Here is a 14,309-nt window from a genome sequence, read left to right on the forward strand (position 1 = left end):
TCCTTACTTCTACTGATTTTGGGCTTTGCTTGCTCTTCTTTTTCCAATTCCTTTAGGTGCACTGTTAGATAGTTTATTTGAGGTTTTTCTTGTTTGTTGAGGTAGGCCTGTATTGATATAAACTTCCCTCTTAGAACTGCTTTTTCTGTAGCTCATAAATTTTGACATGTCGTATTTTCATTTTCATTTGTCTCCATGTATTTTTTGATTTCTCCTTTGATTTCTTCATTGACCCAATTGTTGTTCAGTAGCATTTTGTTTAATCTCCACATTTTTGTGACTTTTCCGATTTTCTTCCTACAGTTGATTTCTAGTTTCATACCATTGTAGTCAGAAAAGATGCTTAGTATTATTTCAATCTTCTTAAATTTATTAAGACTTGTTTTGTGGCCTAATATGTGATCAATCCTGGAGAATGTTCCATGGGCGTTTGAAAAGAATGTATATTCTGTGGTTTTTGGATGAAATGTTCTGTGAATATCTACTAAGTCCATCTGGTGTAATGTGCCATTTAAAAGCCAATGTTTCCTTATTGATCTTCTGTTTGGATGATCTATCCGTTGGTGTAAATAGAGTGTTGAAATCCCCTACTATTATTGTGTTGCGGTCTATTTCTGCTTTTACGTCTGTTAATAATTGCTTTATAAATTTAGATGCTCCTGTGTTGGATGCATAGATATTTACAAGTGTTATATTTTCTTGTTGGATCGTTCCCTTTATCATTATGTAGTGCCCTTGTTTGTCTCTTGTTACAGTTTTTGTTTCAAAGTCTATTTTGTCTGATATGAGTATTGCTACCCCAGCTTTCTTTTCTTTGCCAATTGCATGGAGTATCTTTTTCCATCCCTTCACTTTCAGTTTGTGAGTGTCTTTAGGTCTGACATGTGTCTCTTGTACTCAGCATATATATGGTCCTTGATTTTTTATCTAATCAGACACTCTATGCCTTTTGATTGGAGTATGTAGTCCATTGACATCTAAAGTAGCTATTGATAAGAATGCATTTATTGGCACTTTGTTACTTTTTTTCTGGGTCTTTTAGTTCTCTGTTCCTTTCTTCTTCTCTTGCTGTCTTCCCTTGTGGTTTGATGGTTTTCTTTAGTATTATGTTTGGGTTCCTTTCTCTTAATTTTTTTTCTTTTTATAGGTTTCTGGTTTGTGATTACCATGAGGTTCATATATAATAACCTACAGATATAGCAATCTATATTAAGTTGACAGTCTCTTAAGTTTGACCTCTTGCTAAAAGCTCTACTCTTTTACTCCTCTCCTCCCACATTTTATATTTTTGATATCGTATGTTACCTCTTTTTTGTGCATTTGTATCCTTTACCTCTTGTCATGGAAATACATAATTTTAGTACTTTTGTCTTTTGACTTTCATCTTAGCTTCATAGGTGGTTGCTTTGCTACATTTGCTGTATACTTGCCTTTACCAGTGATTTTATTGCTTTTTTTAAAAAAATAATTTTCTTATTACTATTTGTGGTCTTTTCTTTTCCACTTAAATAATTCCCTTTAGCATTTCTTGTAAGACTGGTTTCTTGGTGATAACTTCCTTTAGTTTTTGCTTGTCTAGGAAATCCTTTATCTCTCCTTCCATTCTGAATGATAACCTTGCCAGGTAGCGTATTCTTGGCTATAGGTTTTTTCCTTTCAGCACTTTAAATATGTCATGCCACTCCTTTCTAGTCCATAAGGTTTCTGCTAAGAAGTCAGCCAATAGCATTATGGGGTTTACTTCATATGTAACTTGTTGCCTTTCTCTTGTAGCTTTTAGGGTTCTCTCTTTATCTTTAACTCGTAACATTTTAATTATAACATGTTTTGGTGTTGACCTCTTTGGGTTTATCTTGTTTGGTGCTCTCTGAACTTCCTGTACCTGGATGTCTGTTTCCTTCCTTAGGTTAGGAAAGTTTCCAGCTATTATTTCTTCAAATAGATTCTCTGCCCCTTGTCTCTCTCTTCTCCTTCTGAGACAACTATAATACTGATGCTAGTGCACTTGATGTTGTCTCAGTCCCAGGGTCCCTTAGACTGTCCTTGTTTTTCTTAATTCTTTGTTCTTTTATTTGTTCATTTTGGGTGATTTCCTCTAGTCTTTTGTCCAGATTGCTGATACATTCTTCTGTATCATCTGCTCTGTTATTGAGTCCCTCTAGTGAATTTTTCATTTCCAGTTTTGTATTCTACATTTCTGATTGGTTCTCTTTTATATTTTCCAATTCTTTGTTGAAGTTCTCACTGAGTTCATTCATTCTTCTCCCAAGATCAGTGAGCATTCTTATGACCGTTAATTTGTCCTCTTTGTCAGGTAGATTGTTTATCTCTGTTTTGTTTAGTTCTTTTTCTGAGGTTTTGTCCTATTCCCTTATTTGGAATGTATTCCTTTGTCTCCTCATTTTGGCTCTTTCTGTGTGCTTATATCTATGTATTAGGTAGGTCAGCTAGGTCTCCCATTCTTGGAGATGTGGCCTTATGTAAGAGATGCCTTATGAGGCCCAGCAGTGTGCTTCCCTCTTGTCACCAGTTCCAAATGTTCTAGGAGTGTCCCCTGTGTGGGCTATGTGTGTCCTTCTGTTGTGGCAGGGTTGCTCTTGCTGAAGGTGCCCAGGGAGGCTAGACTGTCCCCCTGGCTGGCTTATTGTAATGCTCAGATGCCTATGGCTGCTCTGGTCCCTTCAGTCACTTAATCATGCATGAAGAGCCCCAGCGTAGTTGGCTGCAAGGTCTAATAACACATTCCTCTTGCAGTTTTTCTGTTAAGTGAGTAGACCCCCACTGAGGATGCTTGCTAGGCTCAGGGGCTTACAATTGCTATAGGCCTCCAGCCTGCAAGGCTGTTCTTAGCTCTCTCAGGAGGGCAGCTGAGTGGGGCCAGCCCCAGGCATGGGAAAACCCAATTGTTTCAGTCTTTTGAAAGTGGGGCCAATCCCCTATCTGACTGTTTGAGAAGCAGAAGTCTGCTGCAGCTGATAAGCCCCACAACCCACAGGGCCACACGCCCTGTCAGCACAGTCCTACCTCATGTGCATGCCCCAACCTACTGAAGCGGACTCAGTCACCTTGCTGCAGAGGCCCTGCACACTCCACCAACACAGGCCCACACCTTGCACATGTCCTTCCTTGCAGAGGTGGACCCACTTGCCTGGCTGCAGAGGTTCCAGGCACCTCACCTATGTGGGTCCACAACTTGCCCAAGGGCTTGCTGTTGGGTGAGGCCAGTCCCTAGGGTGGGCTGCCTGCCCTAGCTGAGCTGAATTAAATCAGTGCTGTAGTGGCTGGGGCAGACTCCTGTGGTAACAGGCCAGGGGAATAACTCAGTGACATCTGCCAGTGTCTGTGTCAGCAGGCCTGTACAAGGTCACAATAATGGCTGCTGCCAATGTCTCAGTCCCTGTGGAGGTCATCCCAGCCTGGGGAGGTCTCCCCACTCACAGAGATGTGCCCACAGCTTATCAAATGAGTCTCTTTCACCAAAGGATTGTGCACTTTTCTTCCTGCTGATTTTAGGTTGTTTTCCGAAATGGGTGAATTTGTGCATGGGCCCTTTAAGAGCAGGCTTTCTCCCTCTATGTCCAATAGCTTTTCTGGGAGTATTCCTCCATTGTTGTTAATAGCCAGCAAACCCAGTTACTATGACACTTGTCTCGATCATGTTGAGTTCAAAAGCAACTTATTGTGGTAAAGCTCTCCTGCTCAGCTCCCCCACTTCTCCAGGGAAGGCTTCATACCTTAAGAATGCTCTTGGCTGGCTGTGAAGTGCTGTGGGTCAAAGGTGATTTTTTTCTCTCCAGAAAGGAGTTTCTGCCTCTTCCACCTCAGTCAGTACTGTCCCTTCTTGTGGGGGTTCTTTTTATCCAGTTTGCAGTTCTCTCTCAGGGATAATTATTCCAAGAGTAATTGCAAATTTGTTGTGTCCATGGGAGGAAGTGAGTTCAGAGTCCATCTACACTGCCATCTTGACATGAGATCAAGAAAACCTTTTTAGATACAACATTGGAGACATAATCCATGAAAGAAATAACTGATAAGCTGGACTTTGTTAAAATTAAAAACTTCTGCTCTGCAGAAGACAATATCAAGACAATGATAAGATAAGCCACAGACTGAGAGAAAGTATTTTCCAAAGATACGTCTGGGTGGTCGGCCCCATGGCTGAGTGGTTAAGTTTGTGCACTCTGCCTTCCGCAGCCCAAGGTTTCACTGGTTCAGATCTTGGGTGAAGACATGGCACCGCTCATCAGGCCACATTGAGGTGGCGTCCCACATGCCACAACTAGGAGGACCCACAACTAAAAATATACAACTATGTACTGGGAGGATTGGGGGAGAAAAAACAGGGGGAAAAAAAAGAAGAAGATTGGAAACAGTTGTTAGCTCAGATGCAAATCTTTAAAAAAAAAGAGAGATACATCTGATAAAGGACTGTTATCCAAAATATACAATGAATTCTTAGAACTCAACAATAAGAAAAACAACCTGATTAAAAAATGGGCCAAAGAGTTTAACAGACACTTCACCAAAGAAAGTATACAGATGGGAAATAAGCATATGAAAGATGCTACACATCATATGTCATCAGAGAAGGGCAAATTAAAACAAAATGTGATACCACTAAACTATTAGAATGGCCAAAATCTGGAAAACTGACAACACCAAATGATGGTGAGCATTTGGAGCAATAGGAGCTCTCATTCATTGCTGGTGGGAATGCAAAATGGTACAGCCACATTGGAAGACAGTTTGGTGGTTTCTTAAAAAACTAAACATGCTCCTACCATGCAGTTCAGCAATCATGCTCCTTGGTATTTACCCAAAGGAGTTGAAAACTTATGTCCACACAAAAATCTGCACATGGGTGTTTATAGCAGCTTTATTCATAATTATCAAAACTTGGAAGGAACCAAGATATCCTTCTGTAGATGAATGGATAAATAAACTGGGGTACATTCAGACAATGCAATATTATTTAGTGCTAAAATGAAATTAGCTATCATTCCATGACAAGATGTGAAGGAAACTTTAATGCATATTACTAAGTGAAAGAAATCAATCTGAGAAGGCTACATACTGTATGAGTCCAAATATCAGATATCCTGAGACAGGCAAAATTACAGAGAAGATAAAAAGATCAGTGATTTCTGGGCTGAGGGTGAGGGTGGGAAGACATGTATAGGCAGAGCACAGAGGACTTTTAGGGTGGTGAGAATAGTATGTATGATATTATAATGATGGATATATTCCATTATACATTTGTACATACACATAGATTGTGCAACATCAAGAGTGAACCCTAAGGTAAACTATGGACTTTGGGTAATTATGATGTATCAATGTAAGTTCATCTTTGATAAAAAAAAAAATGTACCATTCTCGTGAGTGATGTTGATAATGGCGGAGGCTATGCGTTTGTGGGGGCAGGATGTATATGGGAAATCTCTGTACCTTCCTCTCAATTTTACTGTAAACCTAAAACTTCTCTAAAAATATTGTCTTTAAAAAATCTGATGTTTTTGACTTACAACTTGGGCAATAAGTGAGGTTATTGTTACTAACTTGCGGCGTTTTCCAACTGGCAAAATTCTAAGAAAACAGATGGAAGTTCTAAATTCATGTACACATCTTTCAAAGTATTTAAAAGCAAAGTAAAAATGTATCTTGAGGAGTGTTCAATGAGGTTAGAACATTTTTTTCGCTGTATCTTTTAGAAAACATTCAATTCCAGGGGATCTCAGTTTAATGATTTCCTGCTCATTTACTACCCAGTTCATCTTCTTTCCTATGAGATAGAACTTCCTGTCTCATCTCCAGGCAAGACACAGGGCAGTTGTCACAAGGACCACGTTATTGTTTTGTTGCCTCTTCTTGAGGTTGATATGGTAGGATTCTGACTTCCTCCTGGGCAGTTGAGTCCAGGCAGAAGTCTCCTGACCCGTTGTCTTGTCTTTTTTTTGTACAGATCGGAAACAACAGCACTGGAAGGAGGAAGCACACAGCTTTTTGGTAAGTAATTGATATTCCTCAAAATTCTCCCTTTTAGTGATATTTATGACCTGGAGGGCCAGCACTCTACTTTGTTATCGCAATTTGTGAATCAAATTATAATAGCCTAGGTATGTTTAGCCCTAGGCTAGGATTAGTGCAGAGGGAAGCTAATAGTATTGATAAATAAGCAACTATATTTGGCCCTCTGGATTTCCCTTGAAAATGGATTCTTGGTAGTAATAACTTTTCAGTGGTAGAGTTGTTTAGTAAAGAAGTTTACTTACGGAATTATCTTTGTTGAGCTCCTCGGTGATGAGGAGCATACCATAACTATGAAAGTACCGTGGAACAATAAATATGTGAAGAATCTATTTTGTAAGTAATTGTGTATTTAGAAGCCCAGATGTAAATGGAATTCTCTAGAAATGGGACACTTACTGATCTAAATTTACTAATAATTAAAATAAAATATTTATATTTAATAATTATAATATAAAAGTAAAGCAATTTTAAGATATTTCCACCTTTAAATTTCATCACTAAATGATCTAGACCAGATTGGAGTTCTTTGAATATGCATGTAATTCTTCCCAAATTCCTTTGAGTTTCTATTAATATAAAATGATTTAAAAAGACTTATGTTTTAGCTCCTGACTAGGACATCCACCTCTTTTTTGGTTTAACTCTTTTTTAAGATGAAATACAATTCTAAACTTGCTGGAGAATGCAAGGGACATGTTTTTTTCACAGCCATCTGTCAAGGACACATCTTTTGTGACTCTATGGATATAACTGAAATTCTGGTAAATTTTCAGAAAATATTAGCGTATTAATTTAAATGCTATTATTTTTCTATGAGCCAAACAATAATAATAATAATCGCTATTCTCCCCAGTATGTACTTTCTCCTCCTTCCAATGATCTTGCCACTGTCTGAAACATTGCTCATGACCCATTAGTCACCATTGTCCTTTTTGGTGACCATTGCCCTTCTCTCTTTCCTTCTGTAGTTGTGAAAATCCATTGTCCTAATTGTCTAATTTACTGACAAAAAAATTAGTTTTGGTGCACACCGTACCCATTTAGATGTCTTCATACATAAATTCCTGTTGTCTCAACATATATGGACTAAAGGCATCCATTTATTGATGAGACAGACTGTATGACAGGTAATAAGACTCCTACATTGCCTTCCATGGTAAAGAATGCTTTATTGACCACAACATTTGATGTGTCACTGACAATTTTAAGTGACATTTTTCATACTCAAACTTTTAATTGATGGTTTACAAAACTGGTGTCCCTACGGTGTTGACAAAAATGGGTGGATTTTTACCATCTTCAAAAGCTGACAAGTACCTTTTCTAGTAAAACACTTCTGATCCTGCGATTAGGGGCCTCCCCATCGTAAAAGGTGTCTAGAAAGATCCTGGATTGTTATTAAAAAAAGGTGTGTTATGAGAGAATTTTTCACTGATTGAAAGACTGGGTTAGATAGATGAACTCTATAGTCTCTTGTAATATAAAACTTGATACTTCTTATGGAAAATGATACTAGCTGTGTCACCAATGACTGAATTTGATAATTTGAGTCTTGTTAAGCATTATAGAAATTCTTACCCTGAACAAAATCAGAGACAGAGCATAGTGGGGAAGAGGGCATGCTCTGAACTCAGATGGCCTGGATTTGAATCTTGTCTCTGACACTTACTAGCTATTTGACCTTAGACTCATTACTTAACCCTTATGTGCCTCACTTTCCTCACTTGTTGAATAGTGATAGTAATAGTACCTTATAAAGCTGGTGCAAGGGTTTAATGAGTTAATATGAATATAGCTCTTAGAACAATATCTAGTATATAGTTTGGCACTCCATAAATGTTAGTTATGAATGGTGTTGAATGAATGATATTGTCATCAGCTGGGGCATCTGTGACTCTTGGAGATTTTTATGCATTTTTACCAATCCCTCAAATTTATGGCCACTCTTAAAGAGTGGAGTGCATCTGGCAATGATTTCTATGAATTCCCATCTTACTTCTTCAGGTATCCTATGTACCGTCTTGGTTCCATCTGAAGCCAACTTGAAGGCAAAGTTTAGACTCTCTACTACTTTCTACTTATACCAACATTGTGAGTGCCGCTTCTTCTATCATATTGCTCTCCTCCATTTTCCAGGCTCCATCTTCATCTTCCTCTCCTTGTCTCACGCAGGTCTTTCTGCATACATGCCAACACTTCTGGATCTCAGGCTTTACAACAAAGAGGCTTATTATGGTATTTTTATAGCAAAGCTAGACGTTTACCCAAGAGAAAGTCTGGAACTTGCTACTAGGATAATAAAATGTCCTCCAACTTGGTGTCAAAGCATATTAGTAATTTTCATCTTTACCAATGTCATTAAGTAATAGTAAAGGACCTTTGCTTATATAGTCACTCTGATATAGGCATAGTTCTTAGTCCAAGTGTGTGCAGCAGGAGCAAAGAGTTCATGTTTAGTTCTCATTCACACATGCCTAAACTTCTGACCCCGTGATTATTTTGAGTTCTTCACAGAATTTTCTTTTCACTTTTTTTTATTGTGATAAAATACACATGCCATAAAACTTACCATCTGAAACATCTGAACTTTAAGTGTAAAGTTCCATAGTATTAAATACATTCATATTGGTGTACAACCATCAGCACCGTCCATCCGCCTAACTCTTTTCATCTTGTATAAGTGAAACTTTATACCCTTTGAAAAATAACTCTCCATCCTCCCCTCCCCTGCAGCCCCAGGCAATCACCATTATACTTTCTGTTTTTATGATTTTGACTATTCTAAGTACTTTATGAGTGAGATCACACAATGTTTATCTTTTTGTGACTGGCTTATTTCTCTTAGCATAATGTCCTCAAGGTTCACCCACGTGGTATCATATTGCAGAATTTCTTTCCTTTTTAAGGCTGAATAATATTCCATTGTGGATACACACACCACAGTTTGCTTATCAATTAATCCATCAATGGACACTTGGATTGCTTCCGCACTTTACCTATTGTAAATAATGCTGCTATGAACATAGATGTACAAATATCTTTTCAAGACCCAGCTTTCAATACTTTTGGGTATATACCCAGAAGCAGAATTGATGGATTGTATGGTAATTCTATTTTTAATTTTTTGAGGAAGCACCATACTATTTTCGACATTGGCTGTACCACTTTACATTCCTACCAAGAGTCTTCACAAAATTCTTAAGTACAGAATGCTTGTCTAATTATTTTGACATATTCCTACTGGGCAGTAAATATTGTGAAGTTTTATGTGACTACTTTTTGAACACTAGGTTATATTTTTCCTATTTTTTTTATTGCTGTGCCTGTAAGAGTTATGTCCTAAGACCTACTTAATGCTAATTTATGTTACCAGGTGATTCAGAATGTCAATAGAATTTTCCAGAACAGAAACATGTGGGGCCAAGTCTTATACCTCTAATGGAAAAACAACTTGGACTCAAAAGATTTCTTAGCTTATTTTAGAATAAACTCTATGTTAAAATCCTGGCAGTGCTGGCAGTGAAGGAATAAATGATCACATATGTTTTCTTCTTGAAGTCTCATAATTTTTCTGCACAAAATATATCAGTGTGAACAGGAATGGGAACAACTGGATTACAAAGAGAGATTTGGTTAGCTGAAGAAATACTTATACAGAGGTTATTCTTTGAAACAGAGTCTTCAAGCTTTTCAAATTATTGGGAAGGCAAGTTAACATTTGAGCTATTATTTTTTCTGGTTAATAATATTTGTGTTTTCTTAAATTTTGGTTCAAAAATATGGATATAGCTTTCTAAGGGACAGAATCCAATTCCAGAACTGATAGGTATTAGCCAAAAATCTCAAAATCTTTTGAGTTGATTTCCACAAATTAATGGAGCACTTCCCCCCACCTCAATTTTTTTATTTATTATTTGTAGAGAGTGAGGAGAAGGGGAAAAAGGAATACTCTTACTCAGGGAACAAAATGTTTTGTTGCCAGACATTTCATTCCCCCTTAGTTTCTTATTCTCAGTAAAAATGGCAATGTCTTTCCTAATAAAATCACCTTCTACCTAAAGTATTCAAAAAGAAGATAGACTACTTTAGGTCTATGTCAGTTTACTTTACACAGGAATAACTTAAACATAATTTAAAGAAATTTAGAAAAAACTTTTGTTAATAATTAGTGAGACACAAGGATAGGCCGGCCTGGTGGCGTAGAGATTAAGTTCATATCTTCTGTTTTGGAGGCCTGGGGTTCGCAGGTTCAGATCCTGGGCATGGACCTAACACCGCTCATCAAGGCATGCTGTGGCAGTATCCCACACAAAGTAGAGGAAGATTGGCACAGATGTTAACTCAGCACCAATCTTCCTCAAGCAAAAAGAGGAAAATTGGCAACAAATGTTAGCTCAGGGCAAATCTTCCTCACCAAAAAAAAAAAAAAAAAACCAGTAGTGATAATAATTAGTGAGGCACAAGGAGCTCTTATCAGGCTATGCTAGGCTACACTTTGGTAGCTAATTAACCCTGAAATCTCAGTGGCTTAACACAGCACACTTTCATTTCTTATTCACACTATATGTTCCGTGCTGCTTGACATGAGAAGGGGAGGGTGCCTCTACTCCACATGGTCACTCAGGGCACTCAGTCAATCAGGTACAGATGATGGAAGCTCCATCACCTTATGGCATCACCATGGCAACAGGGAGCTTCAGGGTTTGCCATTAGAGGGGAAGAGAGAGTGTGGAGCACCTGTACTCTTCTCTAGACTGGAAGTGATACACGTTACCTCCAGCCAGAGCCCATTGACCAGAACTAGTCACACGGCTTCTCCTAATGACATGGGGCTGGAGGTTTACCAGATGGCCTGGAGAAGAGAGAAAAACTAGACTTAGTGAGCACCAGCAATTTCTTCTTTGATAAATTTTATTGGAAATTCTTGCATTAGGCATCTCTACAAAACAACTTTCCTCCCTAAATTAGTCGCATTTATAATTCCTTATGTTTTCCTAGGTAGGTAAGTTATTTTAATCTTTTTAAATTAATTTCACATGTTTTGCTTGCTGACTTTAGGTAGGAATAAGTAAAACAAGGATTATTGAGAAGGAATTAGTGAAGGTATAGATATAATCAACAACGGAAAAAATGGCCCTCATATGTCCACATGTCTATATATCTATAGATTTTATTTGTATTATTAATAGTATTTTATTATTTATTTTTCTTTTCTATAAAACCATAACTTGAAATTAAATGTAACTCCTAATACAGTGAAGATTGATTGCAAAATCAATTCATGGGATATTGAAGTAGCAACACGAAACTATACTTAGAACAATTTTTTTTTAATACTTAGAACAACTTTAATAGATTGTTTTAAATATATTTCAGACATTCTTTTTTTTTACCATTATATGCTCAACTTTCCCTCAATCTTAATCTCATGTTTCTTTTCCTTCTTGTATCTCATGTTTTTCTCCTTAAATTTCTTTGTCAGTTTATTGAAGTATGTTATCAAACTATATTTTCATATAGTGTACATGAGGAATAAACATGTCTGAAAATGTCCTTATTTTGCTCTCCTAATTGATGTGTGTTTGACTGGTGTTGACGAAAATAATCCATAACCAATCTATAAATGAAAATTTGGGTGAGTTTATTCTGAGCTAAAATGTGAGGATTATAACCTGGGAGAGTCTTTCCACAAAGGAACAGAGCACTCCAAAGAAGTGGGGGTATACAGGGTGGTTATATACCCTCAAAGAGGATGTTTCACATATGATTGAAATGTCCCTTTTACAATAGTCACGAGGCTGCTCTGTCGGCACAGCCATTGATGGAAACGGCAGATAGGTCTGCTGTCTCAGTGAACCCTGCAGAGTGGCAGGTCTGTTGCCTCGAGCTGGGCAGTCACAGATGAGCCCTGCAATCAGTTCCCAGCCTAAGGAAAGATGCTTAATCTTTAAGGAGATGCCAACGTTGGGAGGGGGAGGGAAGTTGCACCTTTATCTCTAAATGTCTAAGCAGATATACAATGCATGCTCAATGACCTCAGTCAGGCCCTTTTGGAAAAAACAGTCAGGCCGAATTAGGTTTATACCAAATGGCTTCCTCATATACTCCAATACATCCTATTGCTTGCCATTTCTATTTTTCACTGGGTACAGCATTTTATGTACAAATTTATCTTCACTCAGAACTTTTAAGGCGTTGCTCCAATATCCTTTAAAATCCCATGTCGCGAATGAGAAACCTGATGTCATTCTTATTCTTGTTCTTTGTGGATAATACTGTTTTATCTGATCTGTAAACTTTTAGAATTCTCTGTATACCATTGAAATTCTGAAATTTCACAAGACATAGTCAGGTGTACATCCTTTTAAATATGTCTAGTTCAGCATTTTGTGGCATAGGAAAATTTCTCTTTTCCTCTCTCTCTGGGCTCTGCTTCCTGCTGTTTTGGTTTCATTCTCTGTTCTCTCTACCAGGTGACCAAGATGGCTGCTGCCAACTCCAGGTTTGCATTGCATTCGTGGCTGAAATCCCAGAATAAGAACAAGTCTCTTTCTCCATACTTCAGGCAGAATTTCCTGATTAGCCTGACTTAGTTCCTTTACTCTTTTCTGAATGGGCCGTTGAGGCAAAGGTGATAAGTACTTTGGTCCATTGACTTCTTATCACCTCTACTGCTACCACTCTGGTCCAAGACACTACCACATCTCTGGATTCCTGCAGTATCCTCTTAACTCCTTTCTCAGTTCACGTCCTTGCTCCCTTCAGTCTCTTCTCAATGCTGGAGACAGAGCTATTAACATGTTTGTCAGATCAAACCCTACGAAGCTGGCCTGTTTCACATCAAGGAAAGCTAGTCTTCAAGAATAGCTTAAAAGACCACCCATGAGCTGTGTAATCTCGCCTCCTGTAACACCTCTGAACTCATCTCCCACCACTCTCCCCCCACTTCTCACTCAGCCTCAGCCATGCTGCCCTCCTTGCTATGCCTTTCACATGCCAGACACACTCCCAGTTCCAATTCAGTCCTTTGCGTGGGCTGTTCTCTAAGCCTGATTGCTCCACCCTTGAATAGCCACAGGCCTTTTTGTCACCTCTTTCAGGTCTTTACTCAAATGTCAGTTATTTAGTGAGACCATTCCTACCCACCCATTTAAAATTATGAACCTCTATAACACTCTCCTCTGTTTTATTTTTCTCCATTTATTTCCATCTAATATACTATACATTTTACTTATTTATCTTGTTAATTGTTTGTCTTCCCCCATGAAATGTAAATCCCATGAGGGCAGGACTTTTTAACTATTGTGTTCCATACTGAATCTTCAGGCTTTAAAACTGTGCCTGGCACATGGTCAGTCAATACACGTTTGATGAATGTATGAATGATTGGCCAGCCTAAGCCACACGCTGGCTCCTGTGTCGGGGAGGTGGGACTGTATGACTGACAGGCCACACAGGGGAAGAAGCAATTCCGTGAAGTAAAGGAACTCGTCAGACAAAAGTTCATAAATCTCCAGTGAAAGATGCTTCTGGTGAGCGTCGAGAGATGAGGGTCCGTGTTAGAGGAGAATAGCGCGAGAATCTGCCTTATTTTTTACTATTTCTTCCTTGGGTTTGCTATTTGGCCATTTTTCTAATTTCATGTGTTGAACCCTTTGCTTATTTGTTTTCATTCCTTCTTGTTTTTTGATAAATGTATTTAAAGTATGCATTTTCTTTTAAAGATGCTGTAGTTGTGTACTCTAAAGATTCAGACGTGTAGTGTTTTCAATTGTGATAAATTCTAAATGTTTCTCATTTGATTTCCTTCTGGATTCAAAACTTTTTTAGTAGTGTGAAATTTAGTTTCTAGACATACAGACTTTTAAAGCTATATTTTCATCATTAAACTCTATAATTAATGCATTATAGTCAGAGAACATAATCTGTGGTGAACTGATTCTGTGAAATTTATCAAGGTGTCCTCTGTAATACAGTACTCTTTCAATTTTTGACAATATACCGTGTATGCTGTAAACGAGTGTATGTTCTCTGTTTCTCAACTATACAGTTCTGAGTATCTGAATTTACTAAGTTGTGTCATTTGAGTCATCTGCATCTCTATTTACCTATTGTAGTCTTAAGCTGTTTATTTATGAGAGATGTGTGTTACCATCTTCAATTGCTGAATTATTGATTTCTCTTTCTAGTTTTATGAGTTCTGGTTGCTTGATATATTTGAGGCAATATATTTATATGTTTACGAAGGTTATATTTTCTGACTTTATTGTTTTATCAAT

At 37.9% G+C, this 14,309-nt stretch overlaps 1 protein-coding gene across 7 annotated transcripts in view; it reads left to right on the forward strand.

Annotated features, from left to right (window-relative positions):
* The window catches only part of IPCEF1 (interaction protein for cytohesin exchange factors 1), a 171,897-nt gene that overhangs the window by 57,420 nt on the left and 100,168 nt on the right, over positions 1-14,309 (forward strand). For all 7 annotated transcript variants that reach the window (XM_005608172.4, XM_023632939.2, XM_005608171.4 and 4 more), the window contains one exon: positions 5,963-6,006. The gene's annotated coding sequence lies outside the window, so the exon portion shown is untranslated. The remainder of the gene's footprint in view (positions 1-5,962; positions 6,007-14,309) is intronic.

Source organism: Equus caballus, chromosome 31 (assembly GCF_041296265.1).
Source record: "Equus caballus isolate H_3958 breed thoroughbred chromosome 31, TB-T2T, whole genome shotgun sequence".
NCBI lineage: Eukaryota > Metazoa > Chordata > Mammalia > Perissodactyla > Equidae > Equus > Equus caballus.